This window comes from Pogona vitticeps, chromosome 2 (genome assembly GCF_051106095.1).
Source record: "Pogona vitticeps strain Pit_001003342236 chromosome 2, PviZW2.1, whole genome shotgun sequence".
Classification (NCBI taxonomy): Eukaryota; Metazoa; Chordata; class Lepidosauria; order Squamata; family Agamidae; genus Pogona; species Pogona vitticeps.
In genome coordinates, this window is record NC_135784.1 from 148,218,960 (window position 1) to 148,231,768 (window position 12,809).

At 41.9% G+C, this 12,809-nt stretch overlaps 1 protein-coding gene and 1 long non-coding RNA gene across 2 annotated transcripts in view; both read left to right on the forward strand.

Annotated features, from left to right (window-relative positions):
* Nucleotides 1–4,682: 4,682 nt before the first annotated feature.
* LOC140704596 (uncharacterized) lies at nucleotides 4,683–7,033 on the forward strand. Its single transcript, XR_012083894.2, has 2 exons — nucleotides 4,683–4,773; nucleotides 6,677–7,033. It is a non-coding gene; the product is annotated as an uncharacterized LOC140704596 (long non-coding RNA).
* A 362-nt stretch (nucleotides 7,034–7,395) lies between these two features.
* Nucleotides 7,396–12,809, forward strand: part of LOC110077810 (uncharacterized) — a 55,881-nt gene continuing 50,467 nt past the window's right edge. Inside the window, exon 1 of the mRNA XM_072990785.2 lies at nucleotides 7,396–7,476. The gene's annotated coding sequence lies outside the window, so the exon portion shown is untranslated. The remainder of the gene's footprint in view (nucleotides 7,477–12,809) is intronic.

Genomic DNA, 12,809 nt, shown 5'->3' on the forward strand with positions numbered 1-12,809 from the left:
TGAAAGAATTCAGAAGGATAAGTTAACTGATAAAATGTCTCAAGCTTCACTTTGTGATTTTTCCCAATGGAATGCATTTCCCATGACTTCCACTGAATGATATTTATTCAGGTGTGGACAGAAATGAATTGCAGGGAGCAGAAAATAATATCTTGGAGGGGTCATCCGGCAGCCCGCTTTGCCCAATTAACTGAAAGGCCACAGATACAGAATGTTCTGGGTTGTGGCCTAGATTTGTTCTCTCATGCACGAAAACAATTTTTTTCTGGCTTTATCTATTGTCTGCTTGACAACAAAACCGTTCTTGTGTCACTGCTTTTCTGTTTGAAGAGCAAAATGCAAAATTCCTTGAAAAATCACAGGAGACATTGTTTCTCTTCCAAGAAAGGAAAGAAAAAGATACATCTTTAGTACATAAAATTGGCTCAGTTACAGTAGTATGCTGAATTTTGCATAGCATGTTATTAGCGAAGATGAATAAGCGGCTTTCTTATGGTCTTTTCATAGTCTGCCCTCCACTGCTGGTACATTAAAATTGCAGGTCATTTGAGCTGTCTTTTCTATATATGTTATATGTACAACAAATCATGAATAGGTAAATAAACTGTATATTAGATAAAGGTATTATCATGGGTCATGTATTTCAGATATACTTTATTTTGTTTTATACATTAAATTTATGCTCTTTCCATTCATGATTTCTAAGCAAGGAAACAAATTACCAAAATCAAAATGATATAAAATTGTTCAGCTGCCTTTAGACTATGCAGTTTTGATTTACATATATTTATTTTAAGTGCTTAGTTATATGTATGAGTCCCATGTATGAGTATGAATGATATCTTTGAAGAGCTGGGCATGGATTTACAAAGCACAGCCAGAAAGAACTTCTAATGTATTTTTGGTTTTTTTTAAAAAAAATCAGATCATTTTCAATTCACAATTTTTCTCCCCTACCATTATGCCTAAACTATCAACTCCCTGAGGCAGTGGAATTCATAATGGATTGGTAGACAAAAAGGTGTGACGGCAAGAGGAGAAGGGGACGACCGAGGATGAGATGGCTGGACAGTGTGGACAGTGGCGAAGCAACCAACATGAATTTGACAGAACTCCGGGAGGCAGTGGAAGATAGGAGGGCCTGGCGTGCTCTGGTCCATTGGGTCACGAAGAGTCGGACACGACTAAACGACTAAAACACAACAAACACAGACAAAAGCCAGTGCTTGGAACACATTACTTTATGAAGAAGAAGAAAGAGATTGGATTGTAGGTTCTGGGATCTACAATCCTGAAAAAGTAACATTTCAAACCTCTGGGCAAAATCAGGAGGCATTGTTTCAAATCAATTGAGAATTCAGAACTAAAGGGCAAACATGAAGGGAGAAACCACCAGCAAGCCAGTTTAGGACTAAGAGACAAATAAAACCATACAATAATTCACCAGATCTCAGGAACACCTCAGAGAAGAGTGCACTACTCCCTGCTATCCTTCAGCCAACCTGAGCAAGTGGTGACAGCCCATGACCTGATGAAGCTCTGGACAAAGGACGCTCATACCCTTGGAGATGCTTTGGGACTGTAGCTCCCAAGACCTCTCGCCATTGGCTATAGTGGATATGGCTGCTTGTTGCTTATGGTTCAGCTCCAACTTCTGGAGAGCCACCATGGTTTCACTAAAGGAAAAAAAACCACTATAAAGTGCTTTCTCAGACAACCTAACTACACAAATCTGGTGTTGATGGGATGCAGAATTCACCTATAAATTGGATGCAGCCTCACACCTTTGCCAGTGTACTCAGTGCTCCTCTGCATATACTATCAAAGATTTGATGCTAATTGCCCCACTTGCTCTTGGTGTTGCTCATTACTGAGTAAAATTATGACTTTGGTGCTTCTAACATGAAGAAAGAATTATGTAAAACACACTCAAGATTGACTGTAGAACTGCCTTTAACTGTACCATATTTTCCTAGATCCTTGAATATCATTGTGAAGTAGTGTTCCGAAACCTTTTGCCTTCCAGGCAATTTATGCCATGGGGCCAACCCACATCAAACCAGGGCGAAAATCCTGTACATTTTCCTTAAGGAATAAGGGCAATCTTGAAGTGGTTTCCCCCCCACCCCCATGGCAGGCTGCTTGTCATGTGATAAGTCCCTTGATTGGTTTCATGACCAGTCACATAACCAGTGTGAGCCCTAGTGTGCCTGCCAGAGAGTGGAGAAATGCTTAATTGGTTGGCCTCATGTGACTGCAGAAGGGAACAGCATTCAGGACTAAGGATATTGTAATCTATGCAAATTGGCTGAAATTTTGTTAGATTTCACAGCATGATCTCAATTAAAATGCTCTTCAAGTGGGAAAGTCACTACAAGTGCATTTGACACCTTACATAACAGCTAGTTGAACTGAAACTGGTTACTCACACCAGCGTTGCTCCATACCGATTTGGAATGCTTTTGTTATAAGACATTTCCCCAGTCCTATTACTAAGAGCCTCTCCACGATGATTATATATGAATACGGTACAGAGTTCCAACCAAGATAAGGACGCATAAAGTGATGTAATTGTGTTGCATGATATTCCCAGACAAAAGACAATAAATATCTGCCTTGTGAACAAAACAGCCATGCGCCCGTCTTCTGCAGATGCATTTTTGAGCCACTGAAATTTATTTTGTTTGCTCTCATAAATACAAGCATATTTCTCTATATTATATAAGAAATAGCAATTTTGATTCAGCCATAATTGTATTGACTTTGACCGCTTGAACAGCACTTAATTGTCAGGAATGAGTTTTCAGTGAATTTGATGATAGATGTTAGTGAAACCCAACACTCTTTGCAGGTCATTGACGTTGGAAGTATATCCAATATTCCAAGGATCTTAATTCAAAACTCTGATTCAATCCAACAAGGTTTCATTAATGAGTAGTTTGTGGGTGGGTGGCCATGAGAGAGAATCACAGTTCCAGTGGGGAAAGTGGGGAAGGAGGGAAAAGATCAATAAAGGATCTCCTTTCATGTCAATTTTCAAATGAAATAAGCAACATAAATTGTTCAGAATTAGGATGGGCAGCTTTGGCCCCTCAGATGTTTTTGAGCTGCATCCTCCTGTGATTTGGCAGCCTAGGGCAGATGGGAATTACAAGCCTAAATAAATAAATAAATAAATAAATAAATAAATAAATAAATAAATAAATAAATAAATAAATAAATAAATAAATAAATAAATAAATAAATAAATAAGTAAATGGGGGGGCTGAGTTGCCCAGTCATACTTTAAATTCTGACACTTGTGGTGTTGTTTGGTTTAATGCCTCCCCCCCCCCCAGGTGCTAGCAAATAATGAATAAAACAAGGTAATAGAGCACCAAACTGATCCACTTCATGGACACCAACCTCACTAGACAATGTGTCAGGATCTGGCCCACACTGCCCTGGAAGCTGCAGGATCGGGGCCAGCCTGAGCCAGAAGTGGCCTGGTGTTTGCAGACTCAGGCCCTGGCCTGTGTAGCAGCTGCTGGGCCACTCATGAGGCTCACCTGGAAACCTGGAGGAAAAGCCTTTTTAAGGAGCGGTTCTCCCTCCCAGAATTTGCCTCAGCAACAAAGATTTTTTTTTGGCTGTGTTTACTGCATTGCTGGTCCTGAGTCCTTGTGCTCCTGATCTTGCCTCCTGCATCTCTGTGTTTGAACTTCAGTGTTCCTGCTTTTGTTCCTCTCCCTGCCTGGGCCCTGTGCTTGCCTCCTGCATCTTGGTGCTTTGTTCCTGCTCCATGCTCTCAGCCTTGTGCTCCCACCTCCACTTGGTCACGACCAAATGTGCAGTAAGTGCCTTTGGGCTTGATACTCTGCATGGTGGGCTGGGTCCTGGTGCCCTTGTCCCTGGTGAGGGGCTGCCTGGGATATCTTGGACTGTGACATAATGGCTGAAATCATGGAAAAGTTTTCCACACACTCTTGAGCTCTAAATATTAAACCGGAAAATGCTAGGCTAAACCTATGGAAAACGAAAGCAACACGCCTTGCCAAATAGATTAATGCGGAAGAGTCTGGCTGTCATTTAGTAGACTTTGAAGCAAAGTAGCAAGATCAAAAAATAATCAAGTAAAATGGGACTACTGGGAAACAGGACAAATGTTCTGTACTGTAGAAATTCAATCAATGCCACATTTATGGGCATGCAATTTATGCCCCATCTTGTGCAAAAAAAGATCTAGCAAATGGCCAAGATGATGCTATAGAAGTAACTTGCTTCTGGTTAGAAAAAGTCTTATTACCTTAACATTTTGATTTGATTTTATGTAATTTTACCTCTCTTTCATATACATCTATAAATTTAAATTGTGCAATCCTCTGATATAAAGAAAGAAACAACAGTTCAGGAGTCCCCATATTAATGATCAATAGAATATTATATTCTGTTCTACAACGCTTACTAAATGTTCCATTCCAAACATCCCAGACATTTCCCATTACTATGATAATGGGATGACGAGACTTGACATAATGGGGTGATGAGTAAGAAAGAACATTTGTTCTAACTCAGCATGTAAACAGAGGCTTCATAACTGAGCTTTGCCTTCCTTCCTACATTGCTTCCCTCTTTGCCTTGCCTGCTATCTGTAGAGAATGTCCAGTGGAATGCATACAAAAATATCCAAGGTCGAAGCTTTTAAAAAGCCAGATGGAAAACGGCCACTGGGCCTTCAGGAAGAGAGAAGGTGTGTTCCCAAGATGAAGTTCTATTCCTGGACTGGAGGACAAGGTGAGTGAGGACCAATGTTCAAAGGGACATCTTAGGTTTATGTAAAGTCTTGGAGGGCCCCTCACAGCAGGGCCCTTTTCCCGTCTTTCAGGCATAATCCCCAGTCCATCCTCAGCTTTGCCCAATTTTCCCAGGCTCCTTTACAGATTCTGTTGCTAGTCCCTCCAGTCATGAGTATGGGAAGATGAAGCCTGAAGAAGGACTCCCTTCTGGGGAAGCACAGTCAGTGTAAAAGGTGGTGTCTGACTCTACTCTGCAGCATCAGCCCACTCTTCTGTCTCACCTTCTATCCAGTGTACCTTGTAACATTAATGTAGGACCTGATTAATAGTCCCTCTTCCTTGAGATCTAGTTTGGCAAATACCAAACTCAGATCTCACACTAATTAAACCAAATTAGATTCTCCAGCTTTGCCATTGACCAATACAGACTGTTTCTCAGTATTCTGTGGGACATTGAACAGCTGTGCTCTCAGACTCAGTATGCTTTTTTAAAAATGTTGGAAGAAAACAAGGAATTAATCCAACAAAACCGAATCTTGTAAGTCTGAACTGTGATTGTATAATCCAACCCTATTTCCATTGGACCATGATAAGGAAAAACAATTACAATCAAAAGAAGAATATGCCATAGTTTGGCAAATACTTTAAAGAACTTTCATAAATATCCTATCAGAAGTGCACAATCAACTTTTATTTATTTATTTTTATTTATTTATTTATTGTATTTATACCCCGCCTATCTAGTCATTTCGACCACTCTAGGCGGCTATAACTTTTGAAGTCTGTTATTCATGTGTCCAGTTTTAACCCTTCTGAACAAGAGTTTCAAAAGAAATTCTTTCAGTAATATCCATCCGTACATGCATCATCAAATTGTTGATATAAATTTATATAATTTTTTTTCATTCCTTTCATCTGAGCAAAGCTACTGTCACAGGACCAGTCCTACAGATGTCTAAAAGTTAGCTTTTGTGTATCTCTATATAGATATGTGCGTGCTCTGAAATATACCACACCCATTTTTTTCACCATGCAGGTGGCCATGTCCCCAGAAGAAAACTCTGACCTCCCCTGAAAATAATGATTGCTGAGCAAAAAAATGCACAGCTGCAAGACAATATCAGCTCACAGAAAAGGAATGACAAAAGTATTTAATTTTAGAAGTTACATTGTGCCAGGTCATCATTTTAATTTAAAAGGGTCAGGCTCCCACATTTCACGGTACATGTGTCATGGTTACTTCAACTTTCTTTTATTTTTATGTATTTATGTACAATAGATGTAAAGATAATATGCTGGAATAACCACTGGGTATACAAGCACCCTGCAAGCCCTCATCTCCTTCCCCATTTTATATATGTCAAGATAATGACAATCTGCTGGCAGAACCGCTAGCTAGGCTGACAAGCATCCTGCATGCCTCTGAGTCCCATCTCTTGGTCCATCGTCTTTTGTTGTTGTTACTGTGAGCAAGTGCACACTGCTGTCCAAAGACAAGATGTAGGCAGGTGCTGACAGGGTAGGGAAGCACTCATCTGAATGCTCCTGCATTGCCTTGTAGACCACAAGCACTGTCGCCATACTCTTTCTTGCTCTGTCTTTCTCTTCCTCTGTCACAAGGAACTGCCTCAGTGGCTGGCAAATTTCATCTGGGGTGAAACTAGGCGTTAAGAGAAATGTGTATATTGGAATTAGCCCCCTTTCCTACCATAATAGGATGTTTTTCTGAGGTATGAACCTGGGCAAATTAAGCTTGTGCTTAGCATGCCTTCTGATGTTTGTGTGACCTCAGCAGAGATGCCTTAACAAGCTGGAAATAAGGCTGAACTTAACATTTCCTCCTGTCTCTCTGTTTATTCCTCTATTTTCCCTCTATCTATTTGGTCACCTCATTTCCATAGTACTAGGACAGCAAGCCTTTAAAAGGAAGGAAAGAAGAAAACGGAATGGAACGGAATGGAACAGAACAGGGAGAGGAAACCAAGCAGCTCCAGCACCAAGTATAGGGAAGAGGAGATTCAAATGGTTAACAAGCAGCAAACAAGGCTGAGTGCCAATAACCCCTTCCCCTCCTGGCTACTGTGTGGTTGGCTAAAGTGAATTAACCTGCGGAGACCTGTCTTCCCAGGTGCCACTTCACATCAGATCAATTTGCATTTTCCCCATTGTGTAATTGCTACGATTTAAGTTCAGATTTCAGGCTCTTTAGATGACCGGATGTTTTCTAACAAATCTAAAATCTGCAGGTTATGTGAGAGGTTTCTTGTATATCTTCCAAATCTCAGTTTAGTCAACATCATCCCACTAATTGATTTTTGTTGTTAACATTCATTTGATAAAAGTACATTAGACATTAGCCTTCTCTTTCAAATTATTTTGCTGCTATGAGATTCTGGTGGTGGTATGCAGGTTTTATAAATTTAAAAAATGCCAAAAGCACGTTTACAATATTTTTTTAATGCAGCAAAAATCTGTATTTCATTTTTTTTACAAAAAGGTTGAACTTGTAAGTTTCTGCATGTGAGAAATATAATTTGCCTAGTTTGTACAGAAGAGGGCGGTACAGTGTTGGATACAGATTGCTTTCTTTTTAAAAACTCTTGATGTCTTGTAGGTCATAACTGATTTCAATAATTCTTATGTGGGAGCGGAAGTCTGTTTAGCTCATGAACAACAGGTGCATCGTAAATGGCAGCTATCTGTAAGTAAATTATTTCTACATTAAGTCACTATAATTCTCACCCTACAGATAGGCAGAAGGGACTTGGCTAATGCCACTCAACCACTGGGAAATTGGGAGTAGGACCCAGACTCCAACTTTCCAGGCTGACGGAGAACTATATTGGTTTTAAGAGATCAGAGTGACATCTCTGAGACTTGGAAAACAGAGATTGGACCCAAGAGTACAAGTGGCTTCCACAGGGCAAAAATAAGCCTACTAAATGATGCTCAGTGGCTTGGGTATCTGGCTGAGGAGCCACACGTAGGGAGTTTGATTCCCCCACTGTCCATACTGCAAGCAGAGCCAGCCTGAGTAACCTTGGGCAAGCTGCATAGCCCCAGGATACCCTCAGAAGAAGAGAATGATAAGCCACTTCTGAGTACCCTCTACCTTAAAAACTTTGAAAACAGTCGCCGTAAATCAGAATTCACTTGACAAATGGCATGCAGGGAATGAACAATACAATATAGTTACCATCATTCACCTTTACATTAAGCTTTCTTCTTAACACCTTCTAGCAGAATCTTAGCAACCTATGAAACATGGTATGTGCCTCTTTAATCATGGCTAGGAGAAGGTCCACTTACACGTCTCCTTTTGTTCTTATTGCTTTGGTGAGATGACAATAGGTTAGCCTTTATCACTCCACTCAGGTATCTCTGAAAAGCTCTTCACAGCACTTCAGAATGGGTATGATCCTACCATTTAGACAGGGTGAGGTGGAAACAAATTTTAGGGGTCGTGAAAGGGCTGCACGGAGTCGTCCAATGAAGCTGTATTGCGCTGTCAAGGGTCTATTACATTCTGGCTCGCAAGAACGGAACACAGATCACTCAACAGCCTATTGCAAATAAATTGGACGACACCTTGCAGACAATACTGTTTGGATCCACTCTGAGTTGGATGCTGTAATTGTACAAGCTCTAAGTGGCTCCTGCTTATCCACTGACAATAGATAAGTTTCTCCCTCTGCAGCCTGATGATAGGAACAAGATCTTTGAAGAAGTGAGAGCCATCAAATGTATGTCAGACCTGTGGCCTTCCTGTTCATAAAAGTAGACAAGGATGGACTGGCTGAGTGGGGTGAGGAGCGTGGTGAATGTCTCCTTGCAACAGGGAAGGGTTCTAGCGTGCATAAACGAGGTAATAGTAGGGTCGTGCCTGAAAAAAATTGCCCTTGAATTCCCTCATACTATTTATTTATTTATTCGATACATTTAGTGAATACACATTTTATGCATATCTTCTCTTGTTGGCAATGTGGTGGCAAGAAGCCACAGTATTTGAAAGTGTGGTGCATGGCCCAACTGTTCATGCATTGCAATAGCTGAGGCACATTTCAGCCTACAAATGATTTGTTCTGAAACAATCATAATTTTTTTTTCTGCTGTTTCTTTTGTCAAACAGCAAATGATACCTTGGAAGAAAACACCTCATGCTTACAAACTTCTCACAGGCATTAGGTCTCTGGCTGCAGAGCCAGAGGTTCAGAGTTCGATTCCCCACTGTGCCTTTCTGACAGGGGCTGGACCCAATGGGCCATGAGGTCCCTTCCAGGTCTGCAGTTCAAAGATTATTATATCTACTTGGCTGCTGTAGGACTCAAGATGCTGCACAAGACAGGCCTTTCGGCTGATCCATCAGGATTCTTTCATAGATACAGGTGGTCATGAACACTGCATAGGACCCGCACTGGGGAACAGATCTCTCCTGTGATAGACAAGAACTTAAGGGATGAAAGAAGGAATCCCAACATCCCCTTCCTCATCTGAGCTCATTCTTGTCATAGGTAGATCCAGGAACAAGAAGGTGAGATGTTCTTCTCCAGAAAGGACTGTGTACTGAGCCCACATGGACAACTGTGGTCCTCCAGGTTGCAACTTCCATCTCTCTGTTGGCTATGCTGGCTGGGATTGATGGGAGTTGTAGATACCTGAGGGACCACAGAGCTTTTGCTCTACAGGGAAGAAACAGAGCATGGTCTCTTGCTTTCCCAACATGCTCCTCTTCAACCTATGAGGACTTTTAGCTCATGAGTGGTACAGGAAACTGTTCATTTGCCTGTGTTACATATGAACTGTATACCATTGGTCATTTCTTTGATCTTTGGAAGAAAACAATATTTCTTGCTAAGTATGGAGTGCTTGGACAATAAAGGGATGAGCTAGAACTACTGTATTGTGTTTTGTCCGGGTTACCTAGATGATGATGTAATTCTGCACAACCCCAAATACCAAGGGGTGTGGGTGTGTGTGAGAGAGAAACAGAGAGAGAGAAAGAGAGGGATGGAAGGAGAAAGAGACAAAGACAGAGAAAATGCAATGGAAGCTGTTCTGCAAGTTTGTTTTGTGATGCTCTGGGCTCACTTCGGCTGCTTCCCAAATTGACTTGAAGGACACAACCTCATGCTCTTGAAATGTGGACTAAATGAACATCATGGGGCTCTAAGGGCACTCCGTCTGTACTCCATTGGGGTAAATGAGCTTTTGTGGCAAAAGGCAGGCAGGAAATGCAATGTGAGAAACATCCTTTTATTTTAAAAAATAATTGGGGAAAAAAATAAACCTTCCTGCCAGTGTATCTGGGTGGCAAACCCAGGCATCTTTTTCACATCTTCTCTTTCTCCTTGGGTTGCTGAGTTCACGGTGTGGTTTGGTTTTGCGTTGTTGCACCGTGCTTGGCTCCTGATGACAGGCAGGCCCTTCTGGGTCCTGTTTTGGGTGATCTAGAAAGGAAGGCTTGGCCAGAGAGTCAGGAAACACTGAGGAGACTCTGGAAAGCCCAGTGAGAGAATTTCCCATTGGCTAAGGAAAGTGTGACTTAGTGTTGAGGTCTCCACAGCATCTCCACTAAGCAGTTCCAGTTTCCAGTCTCCAAGGCCCGGCCACCCTCGTCATCACTTCTCCCTCTTTCTCTCCTCTCCGAGCCTCTGCCATTTGCAACAGTTAAACATTTCTGTTCTTTAAAATGAATCCGTTTTCAAAATTACCTTTGATACAAGCGTGTCCGTTCTTTTACTTCTATCAGCCTCTGGGCTCAGCAAAACAGCTGCTATTCCCCTAGCACAGCTGATCTGTTTCTCCTTAAATACAATATCCCTGACCAACAAAAGCATCTCCCTTCTCCTCTGGGTCATCCACCTGCCTTTTACTGTTCGGTATCCACACCCTTTGTATGATGCTGAGTGCCAAACAAAAGCTCCTTGCCAGCCGAGACAGATGTTTTCCATTTGCACTGTTCTTAAACCACATAGATATTGAATTAGTTCATAACAGCATTTGTAACTGGGGTGGTGAATTGGGAGTAGCTCTTGCTTTCATTCTCTCCCAAAGCAAAGGTTAGAAAAGTTAATTTTTTGGACTGTAAGTCTCAGAATCCTACAGCCTGCATAGCCACACAAGACAAAACGTTCGCCCAGCGATCTGCTGAGAAGGCTCACTGAACGTCTCATGATCAGAAATCACTGGCCACTCATGAGGCTGCTTGTACAGTGAGTTTTACCAAATACTCTCAAAAAACAAACCCTGCGGTAGGAGACTTCCCTTCTGGGTTGGGCCCACATTAGCTCAGCCAAGGACAACAGAGGAGATTAAAATTCCCTTTGAGGTTTATGTGGCCATTAAAGAGGCTTGAATGGATAGCTTTTCAAATTTTGACACAAATAGGTTTTCCCCTCTCTGGCTCAGGGAAAAAAGCAATATTGATGCTTCCTCTTGGCTTACAAAATTTCCAAGAAGAAAAAACAACGGTCTCTCTCCAGCCTTGCAACCTTTCCTTCCACCGTCATGACCACTGTTCCAAAAATGGGAAGCCTCCTCACATCTTCCTTCCTTCTCCATCAGCCGTTCCCTAAGCCCACAGCAAGTTAGCCAGATTGGCCGCCAAGGGCTTTAAATTATCTTATGCACTCAGCTGCCTTTACAAAATGAAGGAGGAAGAGGAGGGCAATGAAGGAAGCACAGTAAGACTGTGGTATCCATGGCGGATTGGTTCCAAGACTAATGACTAATGACATAATGGTCTTAAGATGTTCCAATCATTTCTCTCTCTTTCTCTCTCTGTGTCTTTGAAGAGAGTAAGCATCTTAAAAATCTCTTCCTTTTTTACCTGCTCTAGAAAGAATGGTTTTCATGTTGCCTTTTGCAACAACTTCCATTCTGGAATTATTATTGTCCCAAAAACAAAGTGGACCCTATTGTAAGCAGTACTAAGCAGTACATACATTGTGCCACCCTTAAATCAGAACCATAGGCAAATTCAAGCATCTTGGAAAGGAATGAGCAATATGTGGCTTTCTACACGTTGCTGGATTATTACTCCCAATAGCCCCCACCATTAGTAATATTGGCTACCAATATTTTGAGGCCCGTGGAGTTGCCCACCCTTGTCTAAAAGTTTATTTCTTCAGCCCTATTGCCTAAAACACAAGTCATGGGCCTGGGCGTGGACTCACCTCCCTCTATTACCATCTCCACACAAGAATTGGAGGTTGTTCATGACTTTGTGTATCTTGGCTCAACAATCTCTGATACTCTCTCCCTAGATGTCAAGCTAGATAAATGCATTGGCAAAGCAGGTACCATGTTCTCTAGACTCACAAAGAGAGTATGGCTTAATAAAAAGCTGACGGCTTATACCAAGATCCAGGTCTATACGAGAGCCTGTGTCCTGAGTACACTCTGGTACTGCAGTGAATCCTGAATCCTTTGTACGTGGCAGGAAAGGAAACTGAACATGTTCCATATGTGTTGTCTCTGACACATTTTTTGTATCACCTGGCAGGACAAAGTTCCAAATAGAGTAGTCCTAGATCAAGCTGGAATTTTTAGCATGTATACATTACTGAAACAGTGACATCGATGTTGGCTCAGGCATGTTGTGAGAATGGCTGATGGTCGGATTCCAAAAGATTGTATGGAGAATTAGTGGAGGGAAAGCGCCCCAGAGGGAGACCACAGCTGCGATACAAGGATATCTGCAAGCGGGATCTGAAGGCCTTAGGAATGGACCTCAACAGATGGGAAACCCTGACATCGGAGCGTTCAGCCTGGAGGCAGGCAGTGCATCACGGCCTCTCCCAATTTGAAGAGGCCCTTGTAGTCTGTGTCCCTCACTTCCTGGCTAGTACGTACTTCTTTATTAACAGTGCCTGTAAACCCCCCCACCAATTGACATTTTCTGGACAATTAACAGTAAAATACTTAAGTCAAAAGAGACATGAATTCCATCCATCAAAACGATCATATCACAAACGGCCTCTACGCCTATTGAACTGAGATCACTGAAACAGGCCAGCTCTGTCAGGATAAGGG